This window comes from Orcinus orca, chromosome 10 (assembly GCF_937001465.1).
Source record: "Orcinus orca chromosome 10, mOrcOrc1.1, whole genome shotgun sequence".
NCBI lineage: Eukaryota > Metazoa > Chordata > Mammalia > Artiodactyla > Delphinidae > Orcinus > Orcinus orca.
The window spans coordinates 104,435,017-104,458,541 of NC_064568.1; the positions used below are offsets into that span (position 1 = coordinate 104,435,017).

The window sequence follows — 23,525 nt, forward strand, 5'->3', positions numbered from 1 at the left end:
AAAATGTTTTGCCAGTTTTGCAGTAAAGCTGAAGGGGCTAGTTTCCATTCTAACTTCTCTTTTCAAATTAGGTCTCCAATTTCAGCCTCAACTCCATTGACAAAATGAGATCAAAGCACTGCTTTTACTCCCAAATGCTGTCCAAAGGGATATTCTAATCTAGACTGAAAATCTCCTATAATTTCGTTTCTGATTTTTGTTGTTGTTGTTGCTATTGAGATATAACTGCAAATCACACTGTATTAGTTTCAGGTGTACATCGTAATGATCTGATATTTGTATACACTGCAAAATGACCACCAAAACGTCTCATTAACATTTGTCATAAATCACTGTTACAAAACATTTTTTCTTGTGATGAGAACTTTCAAGATCTGCTCTCTTAGTGACTTTCAAATATATTATATAGTATTATTAACTATGATCAGCATGCTGTATATCGCATGCCCATGATTTATTTATTTCATAACTGGAATTTGTAACTTTTGACCCCCTTCACCCATTTCACCCACCTCAACCCGTCTCTGGCAACTACCCATCTGTTCTCTGTATCTATGAATGTGGTTGGGGTTTTTTATGGGTTTTTTGGTTTCAGATCCCACATATAAATGAAATCATACAGTGTTTGTCTTTCTCCATCTGACTTATTTCACTCAGCATAATGCCCTCAAGATCCACCCATGTTGCTGCAAATGGCACAATTTCATTCTTTTTTATGGCTGAGTAATATTCCACTGTGTGTGTGTGTGTGTGTGTGTGTGTGTGTGTGTGCGTGCGCACATGTGTGCGTAAGAAGGAGGGAAGGAAGGGATAAAATAATTGCTTTATCCATTCATCCATCAATGGACACTTAGGTTATTTCCATGTCTTGGCTATTGTAAATAATGCTGCAATGAACACAAGAGTGCATATATCTTTTCGAGTTAATGTTTTCATTCTCTTCAGATATATACCCCAGGAGTGGAACTGCCGGGTCATATGGCTGTTCTACTTTTAATTTCTCAAGGAACCTCCAGACTGTTCTCCACAGTGGCTGCACCAGTGTACATTCCCACCAGCAGTGCACAAGGGCTCCCTTTTCTCCACACCCTCACCAAGACTTGCTATTTCTTGTATTTATGATAATAGCCAATCTGGCAGGTATGAGGTTACGTCTCATTGTGTGTTTGATTTGCGTTTTCCCTGATGATTCAGGCACAAGGATTAGGGTTGAAGACAGTACATATAAGAAGAGGATTTAGACTGAGACAACGCCATGAGAGCTGGCAACAGTCAGTGGGAAGATAACGCTTGTGCACCCCATGTCTCAGGCCCCCAGACCGTCAGCCGCCTCCAGATGGAGACCCCACAGCCTGTGCGCCCAGAAGGCAGTAAAACAGCAGGAACACCCCCCTCTCGAAGCTAAGCTCTCAGGACATAGAATCAAGACAGAAAGGGAACCTCCTCGGTTTTACTGATGACCCACAGCAATGTCTGTCCAAGCGGATGCAGGTCCGGTGAGCGCAGCAAACGCACAAATCTGGAGGTCAGCTCAGCAACAGGCTTCTGGAGCCTGTGTCCTACCCTGCAATTCTCCTTCTTAGGACAGCACAATGCAAAACAACAGTAAAGCAAAAAGCAGCAACAAGGGATGAAAAAGAGTAGCCTGACTACACCAAGGATGCCAACGTATTGGGAACCAATCATAAAATCTGGGTTTCAGGCTGAGAATAAACAGTCAAGGACCTCAATGCAGACAGAGTGGAGTTTAGACCTGCTGCTGAGCCATCAGCCCGCACTGCGCGAGCGGGTGCAAGAGGCCCGGGGTCTACACCCGGCGGCAGCCTGGGGTCCACGACAACAGGCAGTGCAGACCATAGCTCGGTGGGACCTCCACGACAATTGCAGAAATGAACAAAGACCACCACATGAGAAAAGCAAAGCCATCTGTTCAGAGCTCACCTTAGCAGGGGACTCAGTCCCATACTTAAGTGTGGCAGAGACTCCAAGCCAGGAAGAGAAGCGGGAAAGCTTTACAGTGGAAAAAGGGAAGCTCCGGGTGTGCCCTGACTGGAGGCTGCTGACGTGGGGAAGACGTCAGCAGGCGAACTAGAAGAGGGGTGTCCATGTGATTGGTTAGGGGTGCGTATTCGGATTTCTCTGGTTGGTCCTACGCTGGAAACGGGTAAAAGGCAGGGAAGCTGTCGGTTGTTAATCAAGTCCTGGCCATTTCTGGCCGACTGTCACAGAGGTTGCTGTTTGGCTTCCTGGACTGGTTGCCAAAAACAGTGACTAGGTTTGCTGAACTGGTTACCGTGGGTAACGACCTGCTTCTTAGGCTGGCGGCTGCAGACTGCGGGTCGGGGCTCTGGTGGCTGTCCGCTGCTGTGTTCAGTCTCTCAGCCCAGAGCCTTCAACTCAGCAATGTCGCTCCTGGGAATTTGTCTTAGGTGGATAAAATGGGCTGTGTACAAGGCTACACACTGCAACGCTGTTTTGAGAGAAAAAAGGAAAGACTAAAAACAACCACAACGTCTCTCCACAGGGCACAGGATACAGGAGTGAGGGTGCAGCCCTTTAAGTGAATACTAAGTCAGCGTCCCCTTTTCTGTGTTCCCAAGCCCCTCACACAGCACTCACGTGGCACCCCTTTACCTGTCAGGCTTTTCTAATGTGTGTTTCAGGACTTGAAGCAAAATTCAACGTTATTAATCATTGTGTCCTCTTGATAAATATTTGTCAGTTGAGAGTGGAAATGCAGGGTAGCAGTTCCTCTCCAACCAGAGGCTAGGCAGTCATGAAAAGCAGTGCCAAGTTTAAATTTCACCCAGAGAAAAACACAATTCCATAAATCAAAGCATTGTTTTTGAGGAACAAGTTTATTTTACCATGAATTTGGGTGTTAGAACACATTTACAGAAGCAGTGTGGCTGTTTAATTCAAATTAAATAAGGTTCTTGGAACATTATCTAAAAGATGTCGCCAGCAGACTTCTCCAAAGGCCCACATAGTAAATATTTTAGGCTTTGAGAATCATATTGTATCTGTCACCTACTCTTCTTTGTTGTTCATTTGTTTGTTTGTTTTTAACAACCTTTTAAAAATGTAAACCTTGGACTTCCCCAGTGGCACAGAGTGGTTTAAGAATCTGCCTGCCAATGCAGGGGACACGGGTTGGAGCCCTGGTCTGGGAAGATCCCACATGCCATGGAGCAACTAAGCCCGTGCACCACAGCTACTGAGCCTGTGCTCTAGAGCCCACGAGCCACAACTACTGAGCCCGTGTGCCACAACTACTGAAGCCCGTGCGCCTAGAGCCCATGCTCTGCAACAAGAGAAGCCACTGCAATGAGAAGCCCACGCACCGCAACGAAGAGCAGCCCCCGTTCACCGCAACTAGAGAAAAGCCCACGCACAGCAAAGAGGGCCCAACGCAGCCAAAGATTAATTAATGAATTAATTTTTTTTAAATGTAAAACCTTCCTCGTTTCTAGGGCTGTATAAAAACAAATCACAAGCTGGATTTGGGGTTCACAGACCCATGCCTAAAAGCCAAAGTTCTCTGACTTCCTTCTTAAGAGAAGAAGAGGATACTGGAGAAATGTCTAAGTCTGAATATCTAAATATCACGCACTCTTTCCTTTGCTGCATCAAGGTGCCTCTCACGACTAAAACAGTGCTGTGAGGCATGAATCCCTGTCTTAGCTTGTATCAGGCCCTTCGCAGGTGTCACACTGAAACTCTAGTCTCACTGCACTCTGGGGACAAAGGGAGGAAAATGTGGTCCAGCCGGCAGCACCCCGAGGAGCAGCCCTGAAACAAGAGCACAGCCAGAACCCAGGGGCGTGGCCCCCGTGGCAATGGACATCTGGGCCACCTCCCTGCGGTGGGGCCAGTGCCGAGGGCTGCTGGCCCACCGCGAGCCACAGGGGACCCGCGGACAGCCTGGGTGCCTAGTTCAGCCAATCTTCAAGGGCCTGAGGCTCCAAGACAGGATGGGTTTGATCCTTTTTTTTTTTTTTCTATTTTGCATGCATTTATTTCATTCTATTCACATTGTACAACTGTTATACAGCCTATAAAAAGTACCAAAGCCTAATGCATTTTCCAATGCCAGGTCAGACCTAAGCTGTGAAAAAAGGAAAAGAGTGCAGGAAGGTCCAGGAAGAGCTGTGTGTGGGTAGGAGGCCGGCCGCCTGGCACCTGACGGCTCACATAGCCTCTGTGGCCACCATACCGTTCCTGCCACGAGGCTTCCTTAGTTCAAGCTGTCTTTTCTTTTGAGGACGGGACCAGGAGACTCTGAATGGGTCTAACCCGGGTTGCCTCTGCTCCATCTGGGTTAAAATTCATTTGGCATTTGCAACAGAGTTGTCTGAAACAAACCTTATTTGCTGCAGAAACGCCTCATGGATGCACCGTCCCATGTGATCTGACAATATTTACATGGAAGATAGCCCTGCTTCGGATCCCACACTGGCAGCTGGGCTTCCTGAGGGGCCCTGCGGCATCTCCCGGGGCTCCTGGCACCCTCCTGCCTGTCACCGCAGCCCCTGACCCTGGTGGTGCGGCTGCCGCCGCCCACCCCACCCCCACCCCCGAGCCGCAAGCTGGTCTTCCCCCTCCTTCCGCGCACGTCAAGCCCTGGGCCCATCTTGGCTGGCAGGGGGGCCCTACGGCCAGCGCTGCCCCAGGGGAGCAGCCATGCACAGTCCCAGGCCCCCACGAGCTCAGTGTGGACCTGCCCACCTCCTGGGTGTCGGCCTCATGCAGCCTCACATGCAGGCTGGGTTCACCCAAGAGACGGTGGCTCTAAGCTGCGCCCTCTTGTAGGGGTCCCCGCAGTCACCGGGGGGACTTTTCAGGCACCAGCCACCCCGCCTGGCGGGGAAAGCTGGGGGACCGGTGCTGTGCCTCCATTCAGACTGTTTGTGCTCAGAATCCAGGCTGGGCCAAAGGCGGGTGTCCCTTGGCCCCAGCAAGAGCCTGGTGGACAGGGCCTCCGCGGCACTCCGTCGCCCAGGCGCCTGATCAGGTTGGTTCTCACCCTTTCACGACGAATTCGGGTGTCCGTGTCAGTCTGGTCTGTCAGCCTTCCGAAGGGCTGTCGCCTGCACCAACTCTGTCCTTCTCCTGACCACACCATACAAATATTTCCTGGGACCAAAGCCCAGCTTATTTGCTGAGCTAACGTATGTGAAGCACTTAGAGCTGTACCAGGCCTGTAAGCTGTGCTACACGTGTCCCAGGTCCCAGCACACGCTGTTCCTACCGGCAACACCTACAGGCTGGGCTTTTGGTAGGAGCTTAGTAAACATTTTTTAAATAAATGAATAAACAAACAACATGACTCATGGTTATGAGACCACCCCCCTCCCCAAGGTTCTTGCAGTTGACCCATTGTCCTTGGAAATGTTAATAAACTTGGGAAAATCCAGACCCCCGCCCCCAATGCCTGAAGCCTCTGTCAGACCACAGGGTTCATCAGAGCGAATGTGTCCCAGAATAAAGACAGGGAAGTGGCTGTTTAAGGAAAGGATCTCCCTTTAGGGTGTGCCTAAAGGCACAGAGGCACAGGCGTGGGGAAACCATGGGCTTGTTTTACTTCCGTGGACTGAGGGTAGCAATTCTAGTTTAAACAGCCTGGAGGAGAGGAGGTGGGAATGGGTAGGAGGAGGAAGCAAGTAACTGTTTACAAAGCATACTGAGCAGCCAGGAGAATGACAACTTCAGTTACTTCCAGAAAGAGAAATGCAGAGGAAGCTGGCGGCAGGATGTGTCTGCTCAGGGAGAATGTCCTAAAAAGCAGAGGAGTCCTCATCACTCATAGAGAAGAGAAAAGAGCATTAGGAAACTGATGGGTACACCACCCCCGAGAATGCCTGTCACCAGCCATGTGCAAATTCTGACGCTCGAATACACCAAAGTCTTCGTGGTTTCCTGATACATCCACCCAATCTGGCTGAAAGGAATGGGGCTCGCCAACAGAAGACAAACTTTCAAAACACTGGGACCCAGTTTTAAACTGAGCAAAGGCTTATTTTAAGTGATTTAGTTTCTAACTTTTAAATAACATTTTCTTGTTAATTAAAAGAAAAAAATGTATACGTCCAAGAGCACTGTAAGGAACTAGAAAAGTATAGACGTAATTCCTACTTTCAAAAAGCTGATGCAGGGCTTCCCTGGTGGCGCAGTGGTTGAGAGTCCTAACCCTGCCAATGCAGGGGACACGGGTTCGTGCCCCGGTCCGCAAAGATACCGCATGACGCGGAGCGGCTGGGCCCGTGAGCCATGGCCGCTGAGCCTGTGCGTCCGGAGCCTGTGCTCCGCAACGCAACGGGAGAGGCCACAGCAGTGAGAGGCCCACATACCGCAAACAAACAAACAAACAAAAAGCTGATGCAAATTTTGTTTCCTCAGGAATCCACATACACCAAATGAGTGTGTATACAGGTGGCACATTCGATCAAAAATAGGCTCTTTTTAGCACCAGCACTGCAGGAGGACAGCCTTCTAGCCTATGTTCCCTCTCCAGGTGCGTAGACAATGATCTAATCCATAGGATGGATCCATCTGGAACAGGTACCACTCTTTAAAGGACTGACTGAAACAAACTGAAACCAATGATGGCATAAACTACATATAAGTCAGTGAACTGTGGACTCAAGCGAATAATGTGTTTGGAGAATATACAAATAATGTGTTGGCACAACTGCCACAATTTTTAAATAACTATCAAGTTTTCCTTGTATAGTATTGGTAGAACTCTGCCAAGAACAACCAGGAAAAATACAGGTCTTTAACAGGTCCTTTTTTTCTGATATCACAGTAGTTCTGCAGCACTCAATGATCTGCCCATTCATTCATCAAACTTGAGGAATATTTTTTTTGCCTCATTTTCTCTCTCCTCCTTTTGGGACTCCAGTTACGTAACCTCTTAGTGTTGTACCAAAGATCCATGAGATTATTCATTATTTTTTCAATCCTTTTTTCTCCATGTTATTCAAATTGGAAAATTTTCTCTTGATCTGTCTTCGAGACAGAATTTCTGTTTGGTTCTTACTTACAGTTTCTAGGTCCCTTCCTAGATTTCCTATCTTTTCAATTATTATGCCCATATTTTCTTTTACGTGAGTGTGGTTAATATATGTGTTAAAATCTTTGCCTGTTTGCCAACAATTTGGTCATCTTTAATGATTCATCCATCTCCAGTGATTGTCCTTCTCTTGAAAATGGGTCACATTTTACTGTTTCGTCACCTGTCTAATAATTTTGTACATTGTAAATGCTATGTTGTGGAGACTCTGGATTTGATTATATTCTTCCTGAAGTTTGTCCGTTTGGTTGTTTGTTTTAGCAGGCAGTTAATGTCACTGAATTCAAACTGCAAACCCAGTCTTTGGGAAAGCAGTTGGGGTGACCACACACCCCAGTCTGCCTGGAACTGACAGGGGTTCCTGGAAATGGGAGGGTCCTGGGCAGCCTGGAGCAAACTGGTCACCTAGGCAGCAGCTGAAATCTCAGTCCAGCTCTTTTAGTCTTTGCTGATGGAGTTGTTTGGAGCCTGTCCCACATATACATGATGTACATACAAGATTCAGGGATCAGCCAGAGACATGGGCAGAGTTTAAAACACAGAATCTCTGCAAGCAAGATCTTAACCACATCCAGTGTTCTCCAAGAACAGAGCTATAACTCACACTGATGGCTTCTTCCTCCAAGGAGATTCATTTGACAGACTCATTCAGGACATACAAGTACTCACAAAGGAGCTCACAAGAAGGGCATGACCACTGCCCCACACACAGTCCAAGGCCCATCATCTTGGTTAAATTCTGAAAATTACTTGATAAGTCGAGGGTCACTCCATCCCTGACACCGTCAGAAACAACTATTGACTCTCCAGGCACACATTTTAAAAAGCTCAATGTCATTCAGGTCTTTTTAGATTCTGCAGGCAACATGTTCCTCATTTACAACTTTACCTAAAGCCCATTTATGCTGTTACTCACAAATCAGCCCGACTCAAATGAGACTTTCTGCAACAAAAGTCTCTGCAATCCATCCAAGCGGCAATACAACAAGCACTCCCATTAGCGCCACACCCACCCCAAGCCTCCCTGCCTGCGGAGGGCTTAGCAGCTCCTCTGGGGCCCCTGCTCACAATGCCCATAAGGCCCGCAGGGGCTGCCACCGCGAGAGACTGATCCCCTCACCCACCCCACACCGTCAGAGACCGACTGCTGCCTCATACTGGGCTTCTGCGGAAGTACAGGTCCTCACGGCCAGAGTCCACGGCCCTCCGTACCCAGCCTCCCATTGTGCCTTAAGCCATGAAAACAGCATGGCCACCAAGCCCTTCCTGATACAACAGAAACTGTACCTACAGGATAGAGTCAAACTGGACCCTCTTGCATATCCCACCCGAGGGAAGGGGTGAACTTCCCTGTCTGAAGTACCTTGCCAGGGAACTGGTGCACTTCTCAAGTGGACATGCTACCATCACAAACGACAGAGCCCACGGGAAGGCTGCTGAATATTTATTCTATGTGTATATGGGGGGGGCTCAAAAAAATGAAGTGAAAATCCCAAGAGGTGATCAGACCCAGAGGTTTATATACTATTTTAACAAAGGGTGATAAATTGCACAGAAATGGTAAGACGAAGGAAAAGTTTGGGCTTTTAGGGGCAGTACGTTTGAGAAGGTAAACGTATGGGAGAAGCCAATGGAAAGTAAGGGTTATTCAGCAAGGTTTGTCTGTGCAGATGCATCTCAGTGTGGCCTCTATCTCCTGTGATAAAGACTGTTTTCCCCCCCTGGTATGTGGGAAGGCACCTCCACAAGGGAAATTTACACCCTGCTTTTAAGCAGACAGGGAGAGGGCAGAAAGCTTTCCCGGGGTCTGCTTTTTCTCAATTGTTTTCAGTTCAAAATAATCCTTTTACCTAAGTAGTATATTTGGGGGTGGCCTGTTCTGATCCCCTTCAATGTCTCCCTCAAGGTACGAGCCACCTGGCCTTTCCCCCTCACATTGTCCTGGGCTGGGCTGGCGGCTCCATTACCGTCAGGAGCCAGACTCCTCCCACCTTGTTGCTCTGCAGTCCCCAGCACAGTGCTTCCTCCTTGTCACTCACACTGGCTGCTCGACCTCTAGCCATGATGTCCACGTTCTAGCCGGGAGGGAGAGGGAAGGACGAAGAACAGTGTGCCTCTCTTGACATGACAGTAACTAGCTAGAGACAGTAACTCTGCACTAGGTACAGAGTCCTAACTATCTATCACCTATCTCAGTGGAGCCAAGAGGCCTGATACACTGGACTCCTCTTGCAAAGTGGGAGGTTTCTCACATTTCCACCTTATGGCTAATATTTTCTGGTAGCAATAAAATAAGATTTCATACCCTTTTTTTCCCAATCATCTTTGTCAGTGTTTGAGCAGAAACACACTGGTATTCAAATAAAGTGACTTCTGGTATGGAAAATGGCAAGCCTTATGCCATAACACTTCAAACCAATCTAAAGTTGGCAGAAGAACTCCTAAACAGCCCTAACATCATTAAAAATGGAGTGAAGATATTAAAATTGAATTTTCAAAGACCAAAGATCCGTGGTATTTTTGCACAGATGTCAGTAAGATGTTTCAGTGATACCATCTTGAGACAAATAAAACAGGGCTGATGCTCACACATTCACTCGTGTGCTTTTTTCCTGCATTCTCATCATCTTTAATTTTCTTGTTCCTGGAAGAGGCTTACTCAACCCTGAGGCTTTTTTCGTAATAAGACCTTTCCAAAGGTCTCTGGTTCAGTGGCACTCGATAAATCTTTTGAAGTAGTAAAATTGAAAGCAACATTTTTTAAATGCCCCAGGACAATATGCTGTCTCATAAACATTAGGATTAGTTCTCAAGGAAGAGAATTTTTGTAAAACACTGATACAGCTCAGTGCCGCAAACTTCACAACTGTCTGGAGGAGATCTCCAAGAGCTCACTCCCTGGTGGGTAAAGCCAAAACTTTTAAACACGATGATGATTAGATTATTAAGGAAAATCTGGTCCCTGATCTAGTATTGATTCTCCACCATCAACAACTGGATGATGGGTCAGCTACAAGGAATCATATAAAAGACATTCCAACTCCTTCTATGACGCATACCCCATCATTCCAGGCAGAGATGAGCTATCCAGCTGTTAAACGTTTTTATCTGAATTTCAAAAGAGTAATAAAATGTATGCTTATAAAGAATGGAGTATTATACCTATATGTGGAAAAGATATCCTATTTTACATTTTAGAGAGACATTAAATAAAATCATTTTCTTTCCTTATTAAAAACTCAAATTGGTAGGTCCTGAGATGTGACTAAGCCATACTTCCTACTGTGGGGACCCACTGGACACCCATAGTTTGCATAAAGATTATTTTAAAGTGAAAACATTTGGACTTGATGGGGCTCAAGGCAGGCCACCCCAAAATAAGCCACGTTGGTATATTGATTATTTTTAATTAAAGTTACTTTAGAAACAGCCAAAGCATGAAGGACACTCTTACCCTCCTTGGTCCCCTGAAAGTACGAAATAAATCTCCCTTGTGAAATGTACCCTCTCTGTACCAGGAGGCAGTGAGTCATCCTTATCGCCAGAGATAGAGAATTTAGAGTCGAGAAGGCTGTATTAAAAAAACTTGTTACTTCTTCACTAATTTACTACCCAAAGCCCAAACTTGTCACTTCTTCACAAAGTTATTGTTTCTCTGTCTAAAAGGCATGAAAGCGGTCTGCTTTGAATCTGCTTTGACTTGAGTCTCATATTTCCATGAGTTCCCGTATGTAGGAATTACATTTGTTTTCCTCCTGTCAATCTATCTTACATCAATTTAATTATTAGACCAGCCAAGAAACCCAGAAGAGAAGAAAGGAAAAGGCATCCTCCTCTTCAGTTTGGGCAAGAAAGCCAGGAGACTCCAGTGGCTGGACACTGCTCACCCCAGGGCTGCTGCAGCTGAGGGATCCAGGGACCTCAGACAAGCACTGGCAGAAGAGAATTCTCACCACATCAGTCTCCCAGACCTCTGCATGCAGGGTCGGTATGTTAATATCGCGAGTGGTGAGAGCCCTTTTCTTTTTCCGAATTTAGATCAGCAGGAGAAAATATTTGTGTAAATTAGTTCCTTGGGTATAGTGACTCTGGTAAAGATTTGCTTTGAGTATCTTATTTTCTACTGACTCTGTTCCTCTCAAAGATGGTAACTGCAATCGTTTGTCTTTGTCTTTTGTGCCATTTGTCATAAGGAGGAAAACCATGGAGTAGAACACAGGCATAGAACACAGGCATGAGGCTGTTGTTCAAGCTGGCCTCACACACTGATGAGGTCGTGGTTCTCCCCAGACTGGTGTCTGTTTAGACAAACTTTGCTGTGGGTCCCCTACGTAAAAACGGGATGAGGTGTTCCGTTTGTGTCATTCTATGTCCTGAGAACTTGGCTTTGTGACCAGTGAGAATATTCAATCTGGCCTCTGCCATTCCAGAAAGTGCACATACTGTGATGCATCTGGTGGCCATTCAAACAGACTGGGATTCCAAGACACAAAGTCACAAGCACCCTTCTTTGTTCAGCTGTGCCAGCTCTCAGGGGAGTCTGTTGTAAGGGGTCCATAAATGGCTTCTGTCATCTCAACTTTCATTGTTTTGCTAGCGCTGGAAAAGTCCCATTTGAGTAGAACCTGCCCACTGTCACAGATTAGAGGGCGATGACTGGAGGCCTCTCATGTTCCCATGAGAGACCAGAGACACCATTTTCACTACACCGTTCTTACAGCCATGATAACGAAGGCTTTGCTTTCTTAGGCTAACTCTGGGAGCAGACTCTCTAGATCTTGTGGGGACTGTGTCTTTTGTACTCTCTTGTGAGATGCTTCTTTCATTTTTGGTTAAGCCATAAAAAGGCTTATTGGTTTGAGTCACTACTGAGATGAATAAATCCTATTTGTCAATGGCCAAGTGATGGGTCTTTGAATTGGAAAAACTTCTATATTTGAAAAAAAAAACTTACAGAGGGCTTCCCTGGTGGCGCAGTGGTTGAGAGTCCGCCTGCCGATGCAGGGGACACGGGTTCGTGCCCCGGTCCGGGAAAATCCCACATGCCGCGGAGCAGCTGGGCCCGTGAGCCATGGCCACTGAGCCTGCGCGTCCAGAGCCTGTGCTCCGCAACGGGAGAGGCCACAGCAGTGACAGGCCCGCGTACCGCAAAAAAAACAAAAAACAAAAAAACTTACAGAGCTTTCATCCTAAACAACTGTCTTATTGGCACCTATGGAAAGACCAAAATAAAAAGTAGATACAAGGTAGTATAATGCAAGCTTTAGGGACTCCCTTAACAAGATGAAAAAACAGAAATCAGACTTAAAATAAAATTCCAACATAAATTCTTCTTTTTTAAAACCGCCCCGTCTCCCCAGCAAATTCCCAGGCCGTCCCACAAATAATTAGGAAATGGATCAGCCAGCTAGAGGCCAATATTCAGGGGCTCTGTCTTTGTCTTGCAAACCTACAAATACTTTCAGAAATATAAAAACTTAACCCTAGGGACTTCCCTGGTGGCACAGTGGATAAGAATCCACCTGCCAATGCAGGGGACGCTGGTTTGAGCCCTGTTCTGGGAAGATCCCACATGCTGCAGAGCAACTAAGCCCACGCGCTACAACTAGTGAGCCTGCGCTCTAGAGCCCACGAGCCACAACTACTGAGCCTGCACACCTAAAGCCTGTGCTCCACAACAAGAGAAGCCACGGCAATGAGAAGCCTGCGCACCGCAACGAAGAGTAGCCCCTGCTCGCCACAACTAGAGAAAGCCCACACACAGCAACAAAGACCCAACGTAGCCAAAATAATAAAAATAAAATTAAAAAAAAAACAAAACTTAACCCTAATAATCTTTGGTAAATAAAAGCTAGCTTAAGTTTGTTGGTTTAATTAAACATGTTTTCAAAGTTATCAGCATTCAATATAATGCAGATAAACAACTTACAGTCTACCTGGGTTTGTTAGGCAAATAAGTTCACGTTATTTCCGTTGCAAAAATTTGTCTGCAGGAACAATAGCTTAGGATGATAGCTGACTCTGTCTAATGTCTCATGAAGTTTTCATGAGTAGTTTAAACATAACTGCTGGGAGCAAATAATTTAGATAAATGTAAGGGGGTTAAGAGTTTTTAGGTGAAGTTTTTAATAGTAATTATGTTTTACGGTATGTGTACTTAAAAATAGTTTTCCAAATCTCTTTGGTAATTTGAAACCTTAGAATTTTTGCTAATTTAGATTAAATGATGAATAGTAATTAAATAGCTAGATCACTTCCAAATAAGATAAAATAATGAAGCATTAATTACCTACTCTTGTCTTATTACAGAGAAACTAAAGATATATGGGTTTATTAGTAAACATGTCTTGTGCTACACTGAAAGCCCACAGCATGAAAAGGCATATGTTTCCAGAAATTATGAAATATATTTATAAATTTGTCCACCTAAAGAATGCTGGTATAACAGACAGTACACAATTGCTTACTTCTTAGTTTTCACTAGAAATTAAGGTTTCTAAGGGTTAAAAATTCTAATTAATATATGTAATCAAAACTACTAGAAACAATAAGGGAAATATCTCTGTATGCAAGAAAAGTAGGGTACGTGCTTTTGGCAAGAAAATGTGTAAGGAATGGAGACGCATTTTTGTTGAGGAAATAAAAGTGATTTTGTCCTAAAAGCCAGTTATTTCAGAATGAGAAGGAAGAAAATGAAGAACAAACTAAAATAGACATAGAAAATTACAGAAGGCTTATTTTTTGAAATTTTGGGATAGGAATTTTATGTGTGGTCAAGTTGGCTAAGATTGGAATTAATGTATTTAAGTTAAAAAATGAGTTTAATATCAAAAGTAAGGTGGTACAAAATTAAAATTAGTTTCTCTCTCTGTAAAAGGACAAAGTTTTTTTAGATTACTGGTCTGATCCTGATTAGAGATTATTAAAAGTTTTTCTTTACCTCTTAAGTGATCTGCCTAGAAAACAAAGATTTTGTGTCTTATCAAAATTATTTTCTGTGCTTTATCAGGTCTTTGATTGGTTTTCCTCATAATTAGGTAACCTTCTGCATTTGCCTTTGAAATCTTGTATTGTCAGTTTGGTTAAATGGATAATTATTGTTTCATAATAGTCTGTGATCCTATTGAGTCAAGTGTGCAAACCTTTTTGATATTTTTGATAAAATTCCCCAAATTCAAATTCTAAATGAAGTCTTTTTGCCCTTGAACTAATCTGAGATTTCCAGAAGGCCCTTGGAATTTGTTCTCCCGCCTTATTAAAAAAAAAAAAAAGGAGGGGGGAGGCGAAGAGATGTTAAACTAGCTTACTTGGTATATTGAATTACATGGGAAGTATTGTAAAATAAATAATGATAAACCTTCTTAGGTCATAGTATAAGGATGACCTTTTTTAATATAAATTTTCTAGAAACTATAAAATTCCTGAAATTCTGATGTCCTCGTATAATGTTATCAGTCATAATTCTACTTATCTTAAAATGTTGTATGTCACAGGAATAACCAAATTTCCTTATCAATTGAATTGTAATGAACTCTAATCAGATCTTTAACCATGCCATTTTTAACTCTTCTATCACTTATGTACAGTTACTGTTTGATGCTTTTGCAAAAGTGTTTCTGCAAAAGGGCTTCATCAGAGAGATTCACGGAAAGGACTCTGACAAGTACTACAGAATATAGGTTTCTAATAACTTTAAGATCATCAAACTGAACTGGTAAGATTTCCGGAACATTATAGAAAAGAATTTCCAGAACATAAAAGAAAAACTGGATTCAAGCAGAACCAGAATTAGTTACATGGAACTGAATGAACTGATGAAGATGATTATCATTTTTATGACTTTTTTGTACTGAAATATTGCTGGTTCTTTAATCTTTTATTTTCCAGATATAAGGAAATTGTTCTTCTTAAGCTATGACTTACAGCAATTTGGTAATCTATAGCTTTGTAAGCAGAATTAAAACTTTTATCTTTTTCTCCCTACCTGATTTCTCCAGAATTTGGAAACTCTTAGTGAGATTCTTATTTTCATATCAATAATAGTTACTTGCATATGTCAATAAGAATCTGTTTTCCTTGTAACAGGACCCAGTTGGAAACATTGGTTCTATTACCAAGGCTTTGACTGGTATGTCATATTTGAGAGAGACATGCATAGACCCAGATATGACCAGACAGCTTTAAGGAACTAAGGTTGATTTTATGGAACCCTTAAAGCCCCTTGGAAACATCAGCCTGGTGCCTTGCTTACAGGGTTCCTGGCCGCCTTACCAGGTAAGTAAGGAAGGTCACTTCCTGGCAGGCCTAGGAGAACTGCAAAATGGGGCAGAAGGCAAGAACCTCTCCTAGGGTAAAGAATAAAGATCAAAGAAGAAACAAACAGAAAACAGCTGATTGGCTGGGGCCACACAGTATCCCTGTTTGGGGTGAGAAGGCCTAGAGGCGGCTTGGCATTTGGGGACTGGCTGACTAGATACCCTGGTTTCTGGTTAAGAGGAAGGAACACAAAAGTTAACTATGTTTCAGATGGTTGATGGGGCACCCAAGGCAGAAGCGGCTCCATCTCCCGCCTAGAAATTTATTTCAACAGCTTCCTGAGCCAGCTTTGCCCTCAGCTTCCATTTGGACGTCTTATTACATTGCATGTTTTTCCCCTATTGATTTTATGAATCTTAATATCTCTAATAGGTTACAAGTCCTTTGCCAGGTACATACTCTGCAAATATCTACCTTAAGTCTGTGGCTGGCCTTTCACTCTTATAGTTTTATCTTTTGAAGAACTGCAGCCCTTAATTTTAATAAGCCCAATTTATCACTTTTTCCCACTATGGTTAGTGCTTTTTATGAAGTCTTTGCCAAATTCAGGGTCATGAAGATATTCTCTTATGCTTTCTTCTAAAAGCTTTGTTAGAAAACAAAAACACTAACTCGAGAAGATATCTGCACCCCCATGTTCATAGCAGCATATTTACAATAACCAAGACATGGAAACAACCTCAGTGTCCATCAATGGATGAATGGATAAAGAAGCTGTGGAAATACTTGCAATGGAATATTATTCAGCCATTAAAAAAAAAAACCAAGGAAACCCTGCCATTTGTGACAACACGGATGGACCCTGAAGCATTATGCTAAGTGAAATTAAGTCAGACGAAGACATACACTGTATGATCTCACTTTTATGTGGAATCTTAAAAAAACAAACAAACAAAACAAAACTCACAGAAAAAGTGATCAGATTTGTGGTAACCATGGGGTGGGGGTAGGGAAGGAATCTGAGTAAGATGGTCAAAGGTACAAACTCAGAGTTATAAGATAGATGTGGGGACTTCCCTGGTGGCGCAGTGGTTAAGAATCCTCCTGCCGATGCAGGGGACACGGGTTCGATCCCTGGTCTGGGAAGATCCCACATGCCGTGGAGCAACTAAGCCCATGCACCACTACTGAGCCTGCACTCTACAGCCCGTCTGCCACAACTACTGAAGCCCGTGCACCTAGAACCCGTGCTCCGCAACAAGAAAAGCCACCGCAATGAGAAGCCCGCACACCACAGCGAAGAGTAGCCCCCGCTCACCTCAACTAGAAAAAGCCCGCGCGCAGCAACGAAGACCCAACAGAGCCAAAAATAAATAAATAAATAAATAAATAAAATTTAAAAATAGATGTGTACTAGGGACGTAATATACGACAGGATGACTACAGTTAACACTGCTGTACGTTACATATGAAAATTAAGAAAATAAATCCTAAGAGTTCTGAATACAAGAACAATTTTTTTCTTTCTCTTTTCCATTTCTTCTTATTGTGTCTACCTGAGATGATGGATGTTAGCTAAGCTTATTGTGGAAATCATTTCATGATGTGTGTAAGTCAAACCTTTATGCTTTACACCAGAAACGCATAGTGATGTATGTCAATTAGATCTCTGTAAAATATGGAGGGGGGAAGCGTTGTTACCTTAACTTTTTACATTTAGACCTACAGTCTTTCCTGAATTGATTTTTGTGTAGGACATGAAGAAGGGTTCCAGACACATTTATTTCACTTGTGGGTATCTAGTCCACACAGCAGCATTTATGAAAAGACCATCTCCACACCATTATACTGAAGTATCATCTTTATAATAAGTCAGGGTAGTCTGTTTCCGGACTTTGTATTCTGTTCTATCAGTCCATTTGTCTATCCTTGTACCAATACTGTCTTAATTACTATCACTTTAAGTCTTAATATGTAGCAATAATATTCACCAACTGTGTTCTTAAAGAAAACCTTTGCTATACTGGCCCACTCATTTTCATACATATATATTAGAACTGGGTGGACTATTTCTGTATAAGCTGATTGGATTTTTTAAAGTTACTGTAAACCATCATCTCTTAAATTACAGTTTTCTTTTAGTTTGTTGCTAATATTAAAAATACATTTTTGTATGTTGACCTCATTTAATGAACTTGTTAAATTTACTTATGAATTCTAATAGTTTTTCTGTGAAGTCTTTTGCATTTTATAAGTACAACATCTTGTTGAGTGAGTATTTCTTTCACCTTTTCTTTGTTAATGTGGCAATTTTACGTTGACTGATTTTTCAAGTGGTAAACTAACCTTGCATTCCTGACAACCCCACTTGTTTATCTTGTTTTAGTCTATTTGCAAGTTTTTTAAGGATTTTTTTCTAGAATTTGGCTCATAATTTTCCTTTCTTGTATGTTCTGGAATTAAGATTATACTGGCCTTACAGAAGAGTTGAGAAGTTTCCCTCTGAGGCAATCTGTAGAAGACTGCTGTTGTTTCTTCATTAAATGAATAGAAGAATTCACCAGTGAAACCACTGAGTCTGGTGGGATTTTTCTGTGGAAGTTTTTAGTTAAAGATTCAGATTTTAGAATAGATATATGAATTTTTATTTCTCCTTGTGTCCATTTTTGTAAGCTAAGTTTTCCTATGGATTTCTGAACTTTGCCAAAACTTTAAATAGCATCTAATTATTCACTATATTCCCTATTATCTTTTCAATATCTGTAGCACTTCAGCGTTGTCTCATTTTTTTCCCCTTCATATTGGCAATCCGTGTCTTTGCCTTCTTTTCATGAAGGCTCTATCAATTTTATTATTCTTTTCAAATAAAACACTTTTTGTTTTGCTTATTTTCTCTATTGGATATTTGGTTTTTGTTTTATAAACCTCTGCTCTTTATTTATTTCAGTCCTTTTAATTGTGCATACATTTTAATCCTCATAAGGCACTAAATTATTGTTTTATATGGTCAATACTTATATTTTCCCCCATATTATCCTTTTTCATTTTCTTTAGTTACTGTCCTGTGCATCCATGCTTCTGTATGGGACCATTTTCCTTCTTTCTGCAGAATTTCCTTTAGTATTTCTTTTAGTGCATGTCTTTTAGTGATGAATATTTTCAGTTTTGTTTGTCTGAAAATGCCTTAAATTTGCCTTCATTTTTGAAAAATATTTCTGTTTAGTGTAGAGTTCCAGACTGGCAATTATCTTCCTTCAGCACTTTTAAACTCTTATTCCACGAGCCTTTCGGCGTGCGTCATTTCCGTTGAGAAGTCAGTTATTAGTCTTCCGTTGCCCTTGCAGGTGTAGTGCCTTTTTTATTTAGCTGCTTTAAAGCTTTTTCACTTGGTCTTTGGGTTGAATAGTTTGACTATAATGTGGTCGTTGTACTTTAAAAAAATTTGTCCTGCTTTGGGTTTTTAGGCTTGAATCTAAGGTTTCTTGGTTGTCTTTTATTATTTTCAGATAATTTGCAGACATTATTTATTAAAATATTGTTTCTGACCCAATCTTGTACTTTTCTCTTTTGGGTACTTCAGTTTCAAGAATACATAATACAGTTGACCCTGAACAACATGGGTCTGTACTGTGCAGGTCCACTTACATGAAAATTTTTTCAATAAATACTACAGTACTACATGATCCAGGGTTGGCTGAATCCACAAATCAGGAATCACAGACATGGAGGACCAACCATAAAGCTATACACAGACTTTCAACTGTGCGGGAGGTGGCATCGCTAACCCCCCTGTTGTTCAAGGGTCAATGTACACTCTTTTCTCTATTATCCACCCTTTTTACTCACTATACTTCAGTCTGCATATTTTGTATTGATATTTCGTCTACTTTACTAATATTTTGGTCTTGTGTAGCTAATCTTCTTTTAAACCCATTTATTGAATTCTTAATTGCAGTTATTGTATTTTTCAGGTCTAGTATTTTTATTTGCTTCCTTTTTATGAATTCAAATTTCCTGGTCAAATCCTCCATTTTTTCTCTAGTGTCTTGATATATTAATCATAGCTATCTTAAATTCCTTTTCCAATAATTCTAATATCTGGGTTTCCTTGGGACTGTTTTTATTGTCCTTTTTTTCTTCTCTTGTTTTTCAGTCATAAGATATGCCATGCCTAGTAATTTTTTATTGACTGTTGGACATCATTTATAAAAATATTTAGAGGTTCTAGATGTTATCTTCCTTCAAGGAAGATTTACTCTTTCCTTTGCTGGTCAATAAAGTGGGCAATGAATACTCAGTTCCAAATAGGAACTGAGGTCACTACAGGCTCAGTCTACTTCTAGGTCAACCCTCACTCTAGTCATAGCCTCCAGGTGTTCCAACTGAGGGACCGTAGGGGCCTGAACTCTAATACTTCTCTTCTCAGCCCTGAGAAATGGTCTCCAACTCTACATTAATTACTTCAGTTTCCTCATCATCCAGTATTTCCTCCTCCACTGAAATGTGGCAATTGCCCTCACTGCTTTATAGAAACAACACTCTTGAAACCTCTAATAATTTCCTTCTCATTACATAATTTGTTTTAAAATAATTTGTATACAAGATATAAAAGCAGCAAACAGGTACATGAAAAGATGCTTACTATCACTAATCATCAGGGAAATGCAAATCAAAACCACAATGAGATATCACCTCATACCTATTATCAAAAATACAAGAAATAACAAGTGTTGGTGAGAATGTGGAGAAAAGGGAACCCTTGTGCACCACTGGTGGGAATGTAAACGGGTACAGCCACTGTGGAAACATTAGGGAGGTTCCCCCCAAAATTAAAAACAGAACTACCATATGATTTGCACTTCTGGGTATTTATCCAAAAGAAACAAAATCACTAACTCAAAAAGAAATCTATGGAATATTACTCAGCCATAAAAAGAAACGAAATTGAGCTCTTTGTAATGAGGTGGATAGACCTAGAGTCTGTCATACAGAGTGAAGTAGGTCGGAAAGAGAAAGACAGATACCGTATGCTAACACATATATATGGAATTTAAGAAAAAAAAAGTCACGAAGAACCTAGGGGTAAGACAGGAATAAAGACACAGACCTACTACAGAATGGACTTGAGGATATGGGGAGGGGGAAGGGTAAGCTGTGACAAAGCGAGAGAGAGGCATGGACATATATACGGTACCAAACATAAAATAGATAGCTAGTGGGAAGCAGCCGCATAGCACAGGGAGATCAGCTCGGTGCTCTGTGACCACCTAGAGGGGTGGGATAGGGAGGGTGGGAGGGAGGGAGACGCAAGAGGGAAGAGATATGGGGACATATGTATATGTATAACTGATTCACTTTGTTATAAAGCCGAAACTAACACACCATTGTAAAGCAATTATACTCTAATAAAGATGTAAAAAAAAAAGATATCTGCACTCCCATATTCACTGCAGCATTATTTACAACACATGAAAACAACCTGTGTTCATCAACAGATGAATGGATAAAAAAATGTGGAATACACATACATACACACACACACACACACACCATGAAATGTTATTTAGCCATAAAAAAACCAAGGAAATCCTGCAATTTGTAACAATATGGATGGACCTTGAGGGCATTATGCTAAGATTAAATCAGAGAGAGAAAGACAAATACTGAATAATCTCACTTATATGTGAAATCTTTTTAAAAATTGAACCCGAGAGGGGGCAGGGCAGGGTCCAGCAGCCTTGGAGGGTGCAAACTGGTACAGCCACTATGTAAAACAGTATGGAGATTCCTCCAAAAACTAAAAATATAACCACCACATGATCAAGAAATTCCACTTCTGGGTGTATATCCAGAATAAATGAAACCACTAATTCGAAAAGATACATGCATCCCAATGTTCATAACAACACTATTTACAATAGCCAAGATATGGAAGCAACCCAAGTGCCCATCAACAGATGAATGGATAAAGACGACGTGGTATATATACAATGAAATACTACTCAGCCATTAAAAAAAGGAATGAAATTCTGCCATTTGCAGCAACATGAATGGACCTAGAGAATATTATGCTTAATGAAATAAGTCAGACAGAGACAACTCCTGTGTGATGTCACTTACACGTGGGATCTAAAAAATAATACCAATGAATGTATATGCAAAACAGTAACAGACTCACAGACATAGAAAACAAACTAGTGGTTTCCAAAGAGAGAGAGAAGGGGGAGGAGCAAATTAGGGATATGGGACTAAGAGATACAAACTACTATCTATAAACTAGATAAGCAACAAGGGTATGTTGTACAGCACAGGGGAATACAGACATTGTTTTGTATTAACTTTTAATGGAGTATAATCCGTAAAAATACTGAATCACAATGCTGTATACCTGAAACTAATATAATATTATAAATCAACAATACTTCAACTTTTAAAAAATTGAGCTCAAGGATGGAGAAGAGATTGATGACTGCTGGAGGTGGGGCTGGGGATGGACGAAATGAGTGAAGGGGGTCAAAAGGTACAAACTTCCAGTTATAAGTAAGTGCTGGGGATGTGATGCACAGCATGGTGACTGTAGTTAATAATACTGTAGTGTCTCTTTGAAAGTTGCTAAGAGTGTAAATATGTTCAGTTTTCATCACAAGAAAAATGTAACTATGTGTGGTGAAAGATGCTAACTACACTTACTGTGATGATCAACTTGCAATACATACACAGACCAAATCATTAGATTGTAGGCCTAAAACTAATACCATGTGATATGTCAATTATGCCTCAATTAAAATTAATTAATGTAAAATTTCATTTGTATATACTTTGTTTCTCTGATAGACTGTTAAAAATTTATAGTAGAACATTTGTGGACATTTAAATCAGAAGGTCTTACACTTAGTAAGTCAGACAACAAATGAAGGCCATCTTCCAAGGTCTTACCTTAGTTCTATCCCTTTACTTCTCTGAATCAGCTCAGCCTGCTGACCACCATCTTCAAATCTCATTCCTCAGCTGTGACAATACTCCACTTCTTCTGGACCTTAAATTGTGTGGGGCTGAAACAGAATTCAAGAGGACAATGGTCAAAATACAATTGCCTGTGACCAGCTGAACGATGGGCAGTGTCACTGCAATCTGACCATGACACTGCAGCAGTGGTGGCACCACGGCCGGATCACGCAGGTGTGCAGGCAGCCCAGGGACGGTAATGAAATAGGGGCTGAGGACGTGACTACCCTGGGTTACTAAGTGAAGATCCCTGGCGTCCATTTGGGAGTCCTAACAGGTGAAACCCAAATTACTGGGAAATGGAGCTAGAGAAGAAAAACGAATCCGAAGTATGAGGGGACACTGCGCTGAGCGAAATCACAGCCTGAAGCGCAGGCAGGTCACAACGCCCAGGGGTGAGTCACGAGGGACGGGGGACAAAGCGCCATCCGGAGCCCCCGGCCCCACGGGATCCGTCCCCGCGCTCGGATGGGGCGGGGGGCTCCCTCCGGGTCTGGGGGGGCTCCTCCCGTCCTCCCCGCCGGCCCCGGGCGTCCTCCTCCCCCCACCCCTCCTCACAGGTCACTCGACCCCCTGCTCTCGACTCTGCGGCAGGAGGCCTTGAGTCTGCGCCATCGCCAAACCCCCATCTCCAGCCTCTCCCGGACCAAGAGCCACACACGTCCAACTTCCTCCTAGACAGTTCTGTCGCCAGCGAAGCCCATTAACAGTTCCCCGGAAATAAAAATAGAGTGTGGGTAATAAAGTCTAAGCTTTTTCCTTTTCCTCTGTGCTCAGTGCAGCTTCACTGGCTCACAGAGGGCCGGTACAGAGGCCTCGCCCCCGCCACCCGTCAGGCCCGGGGTGCCGGTGGAAAAGGGCGCAGCGCCCACCTCAGCTCCGGCCGCGGTCGGAAGCGCCGCCTGAGGCCCCGCGATTCAAGATGGCGGCGGCGGCGGGCCGTGTGCAGAGACCTGCCCCGCCCCGCGAGAGCCCCGCCCCCTGCCGAGACGCCGTAAAGCAGCCCCGCCCCGTCGCGGCAGATCACGTGCTGTAGGGCGGAGCCCGCACCTCCAGGTGGGTTCTCTGTTGAGAGAACAGCGCTTCCGTTTGTTCTGAGCCGGACTGCGTCTCTGTCTCACGTTGTATTGGCTCAAGTGACACAGGGCAGGAGGAACTTGTTGGAACCCGACTGGAAAGGGTTGGTGAC

At 42.9% G+C, this 23,525-nt stretch overlaps 1 long non-coding RNA gene across 1 annotated transcript; it reads right to left on the minus strand.

Moving 5' to 3' along the window:
* Positions 1-990: 990 nt before the first annotated feature.
* LOC125965525 (uncharacterized) lies at positions 991-23,317 on the minus strand. Its single transcript, XR_007479507.1, has 3 exons — positions 23,209-23,317; positions 22,268-22,383; positions 991-2,470 (listed from the first exon to the last, which is right to left on the minus strand). It is a non-coding gene; the product is annotated as an uncharacterized LOC125965525 (long non-coding RNA).
* Positions 23,318-23,525: the final 208 nt, after the last annotated feature.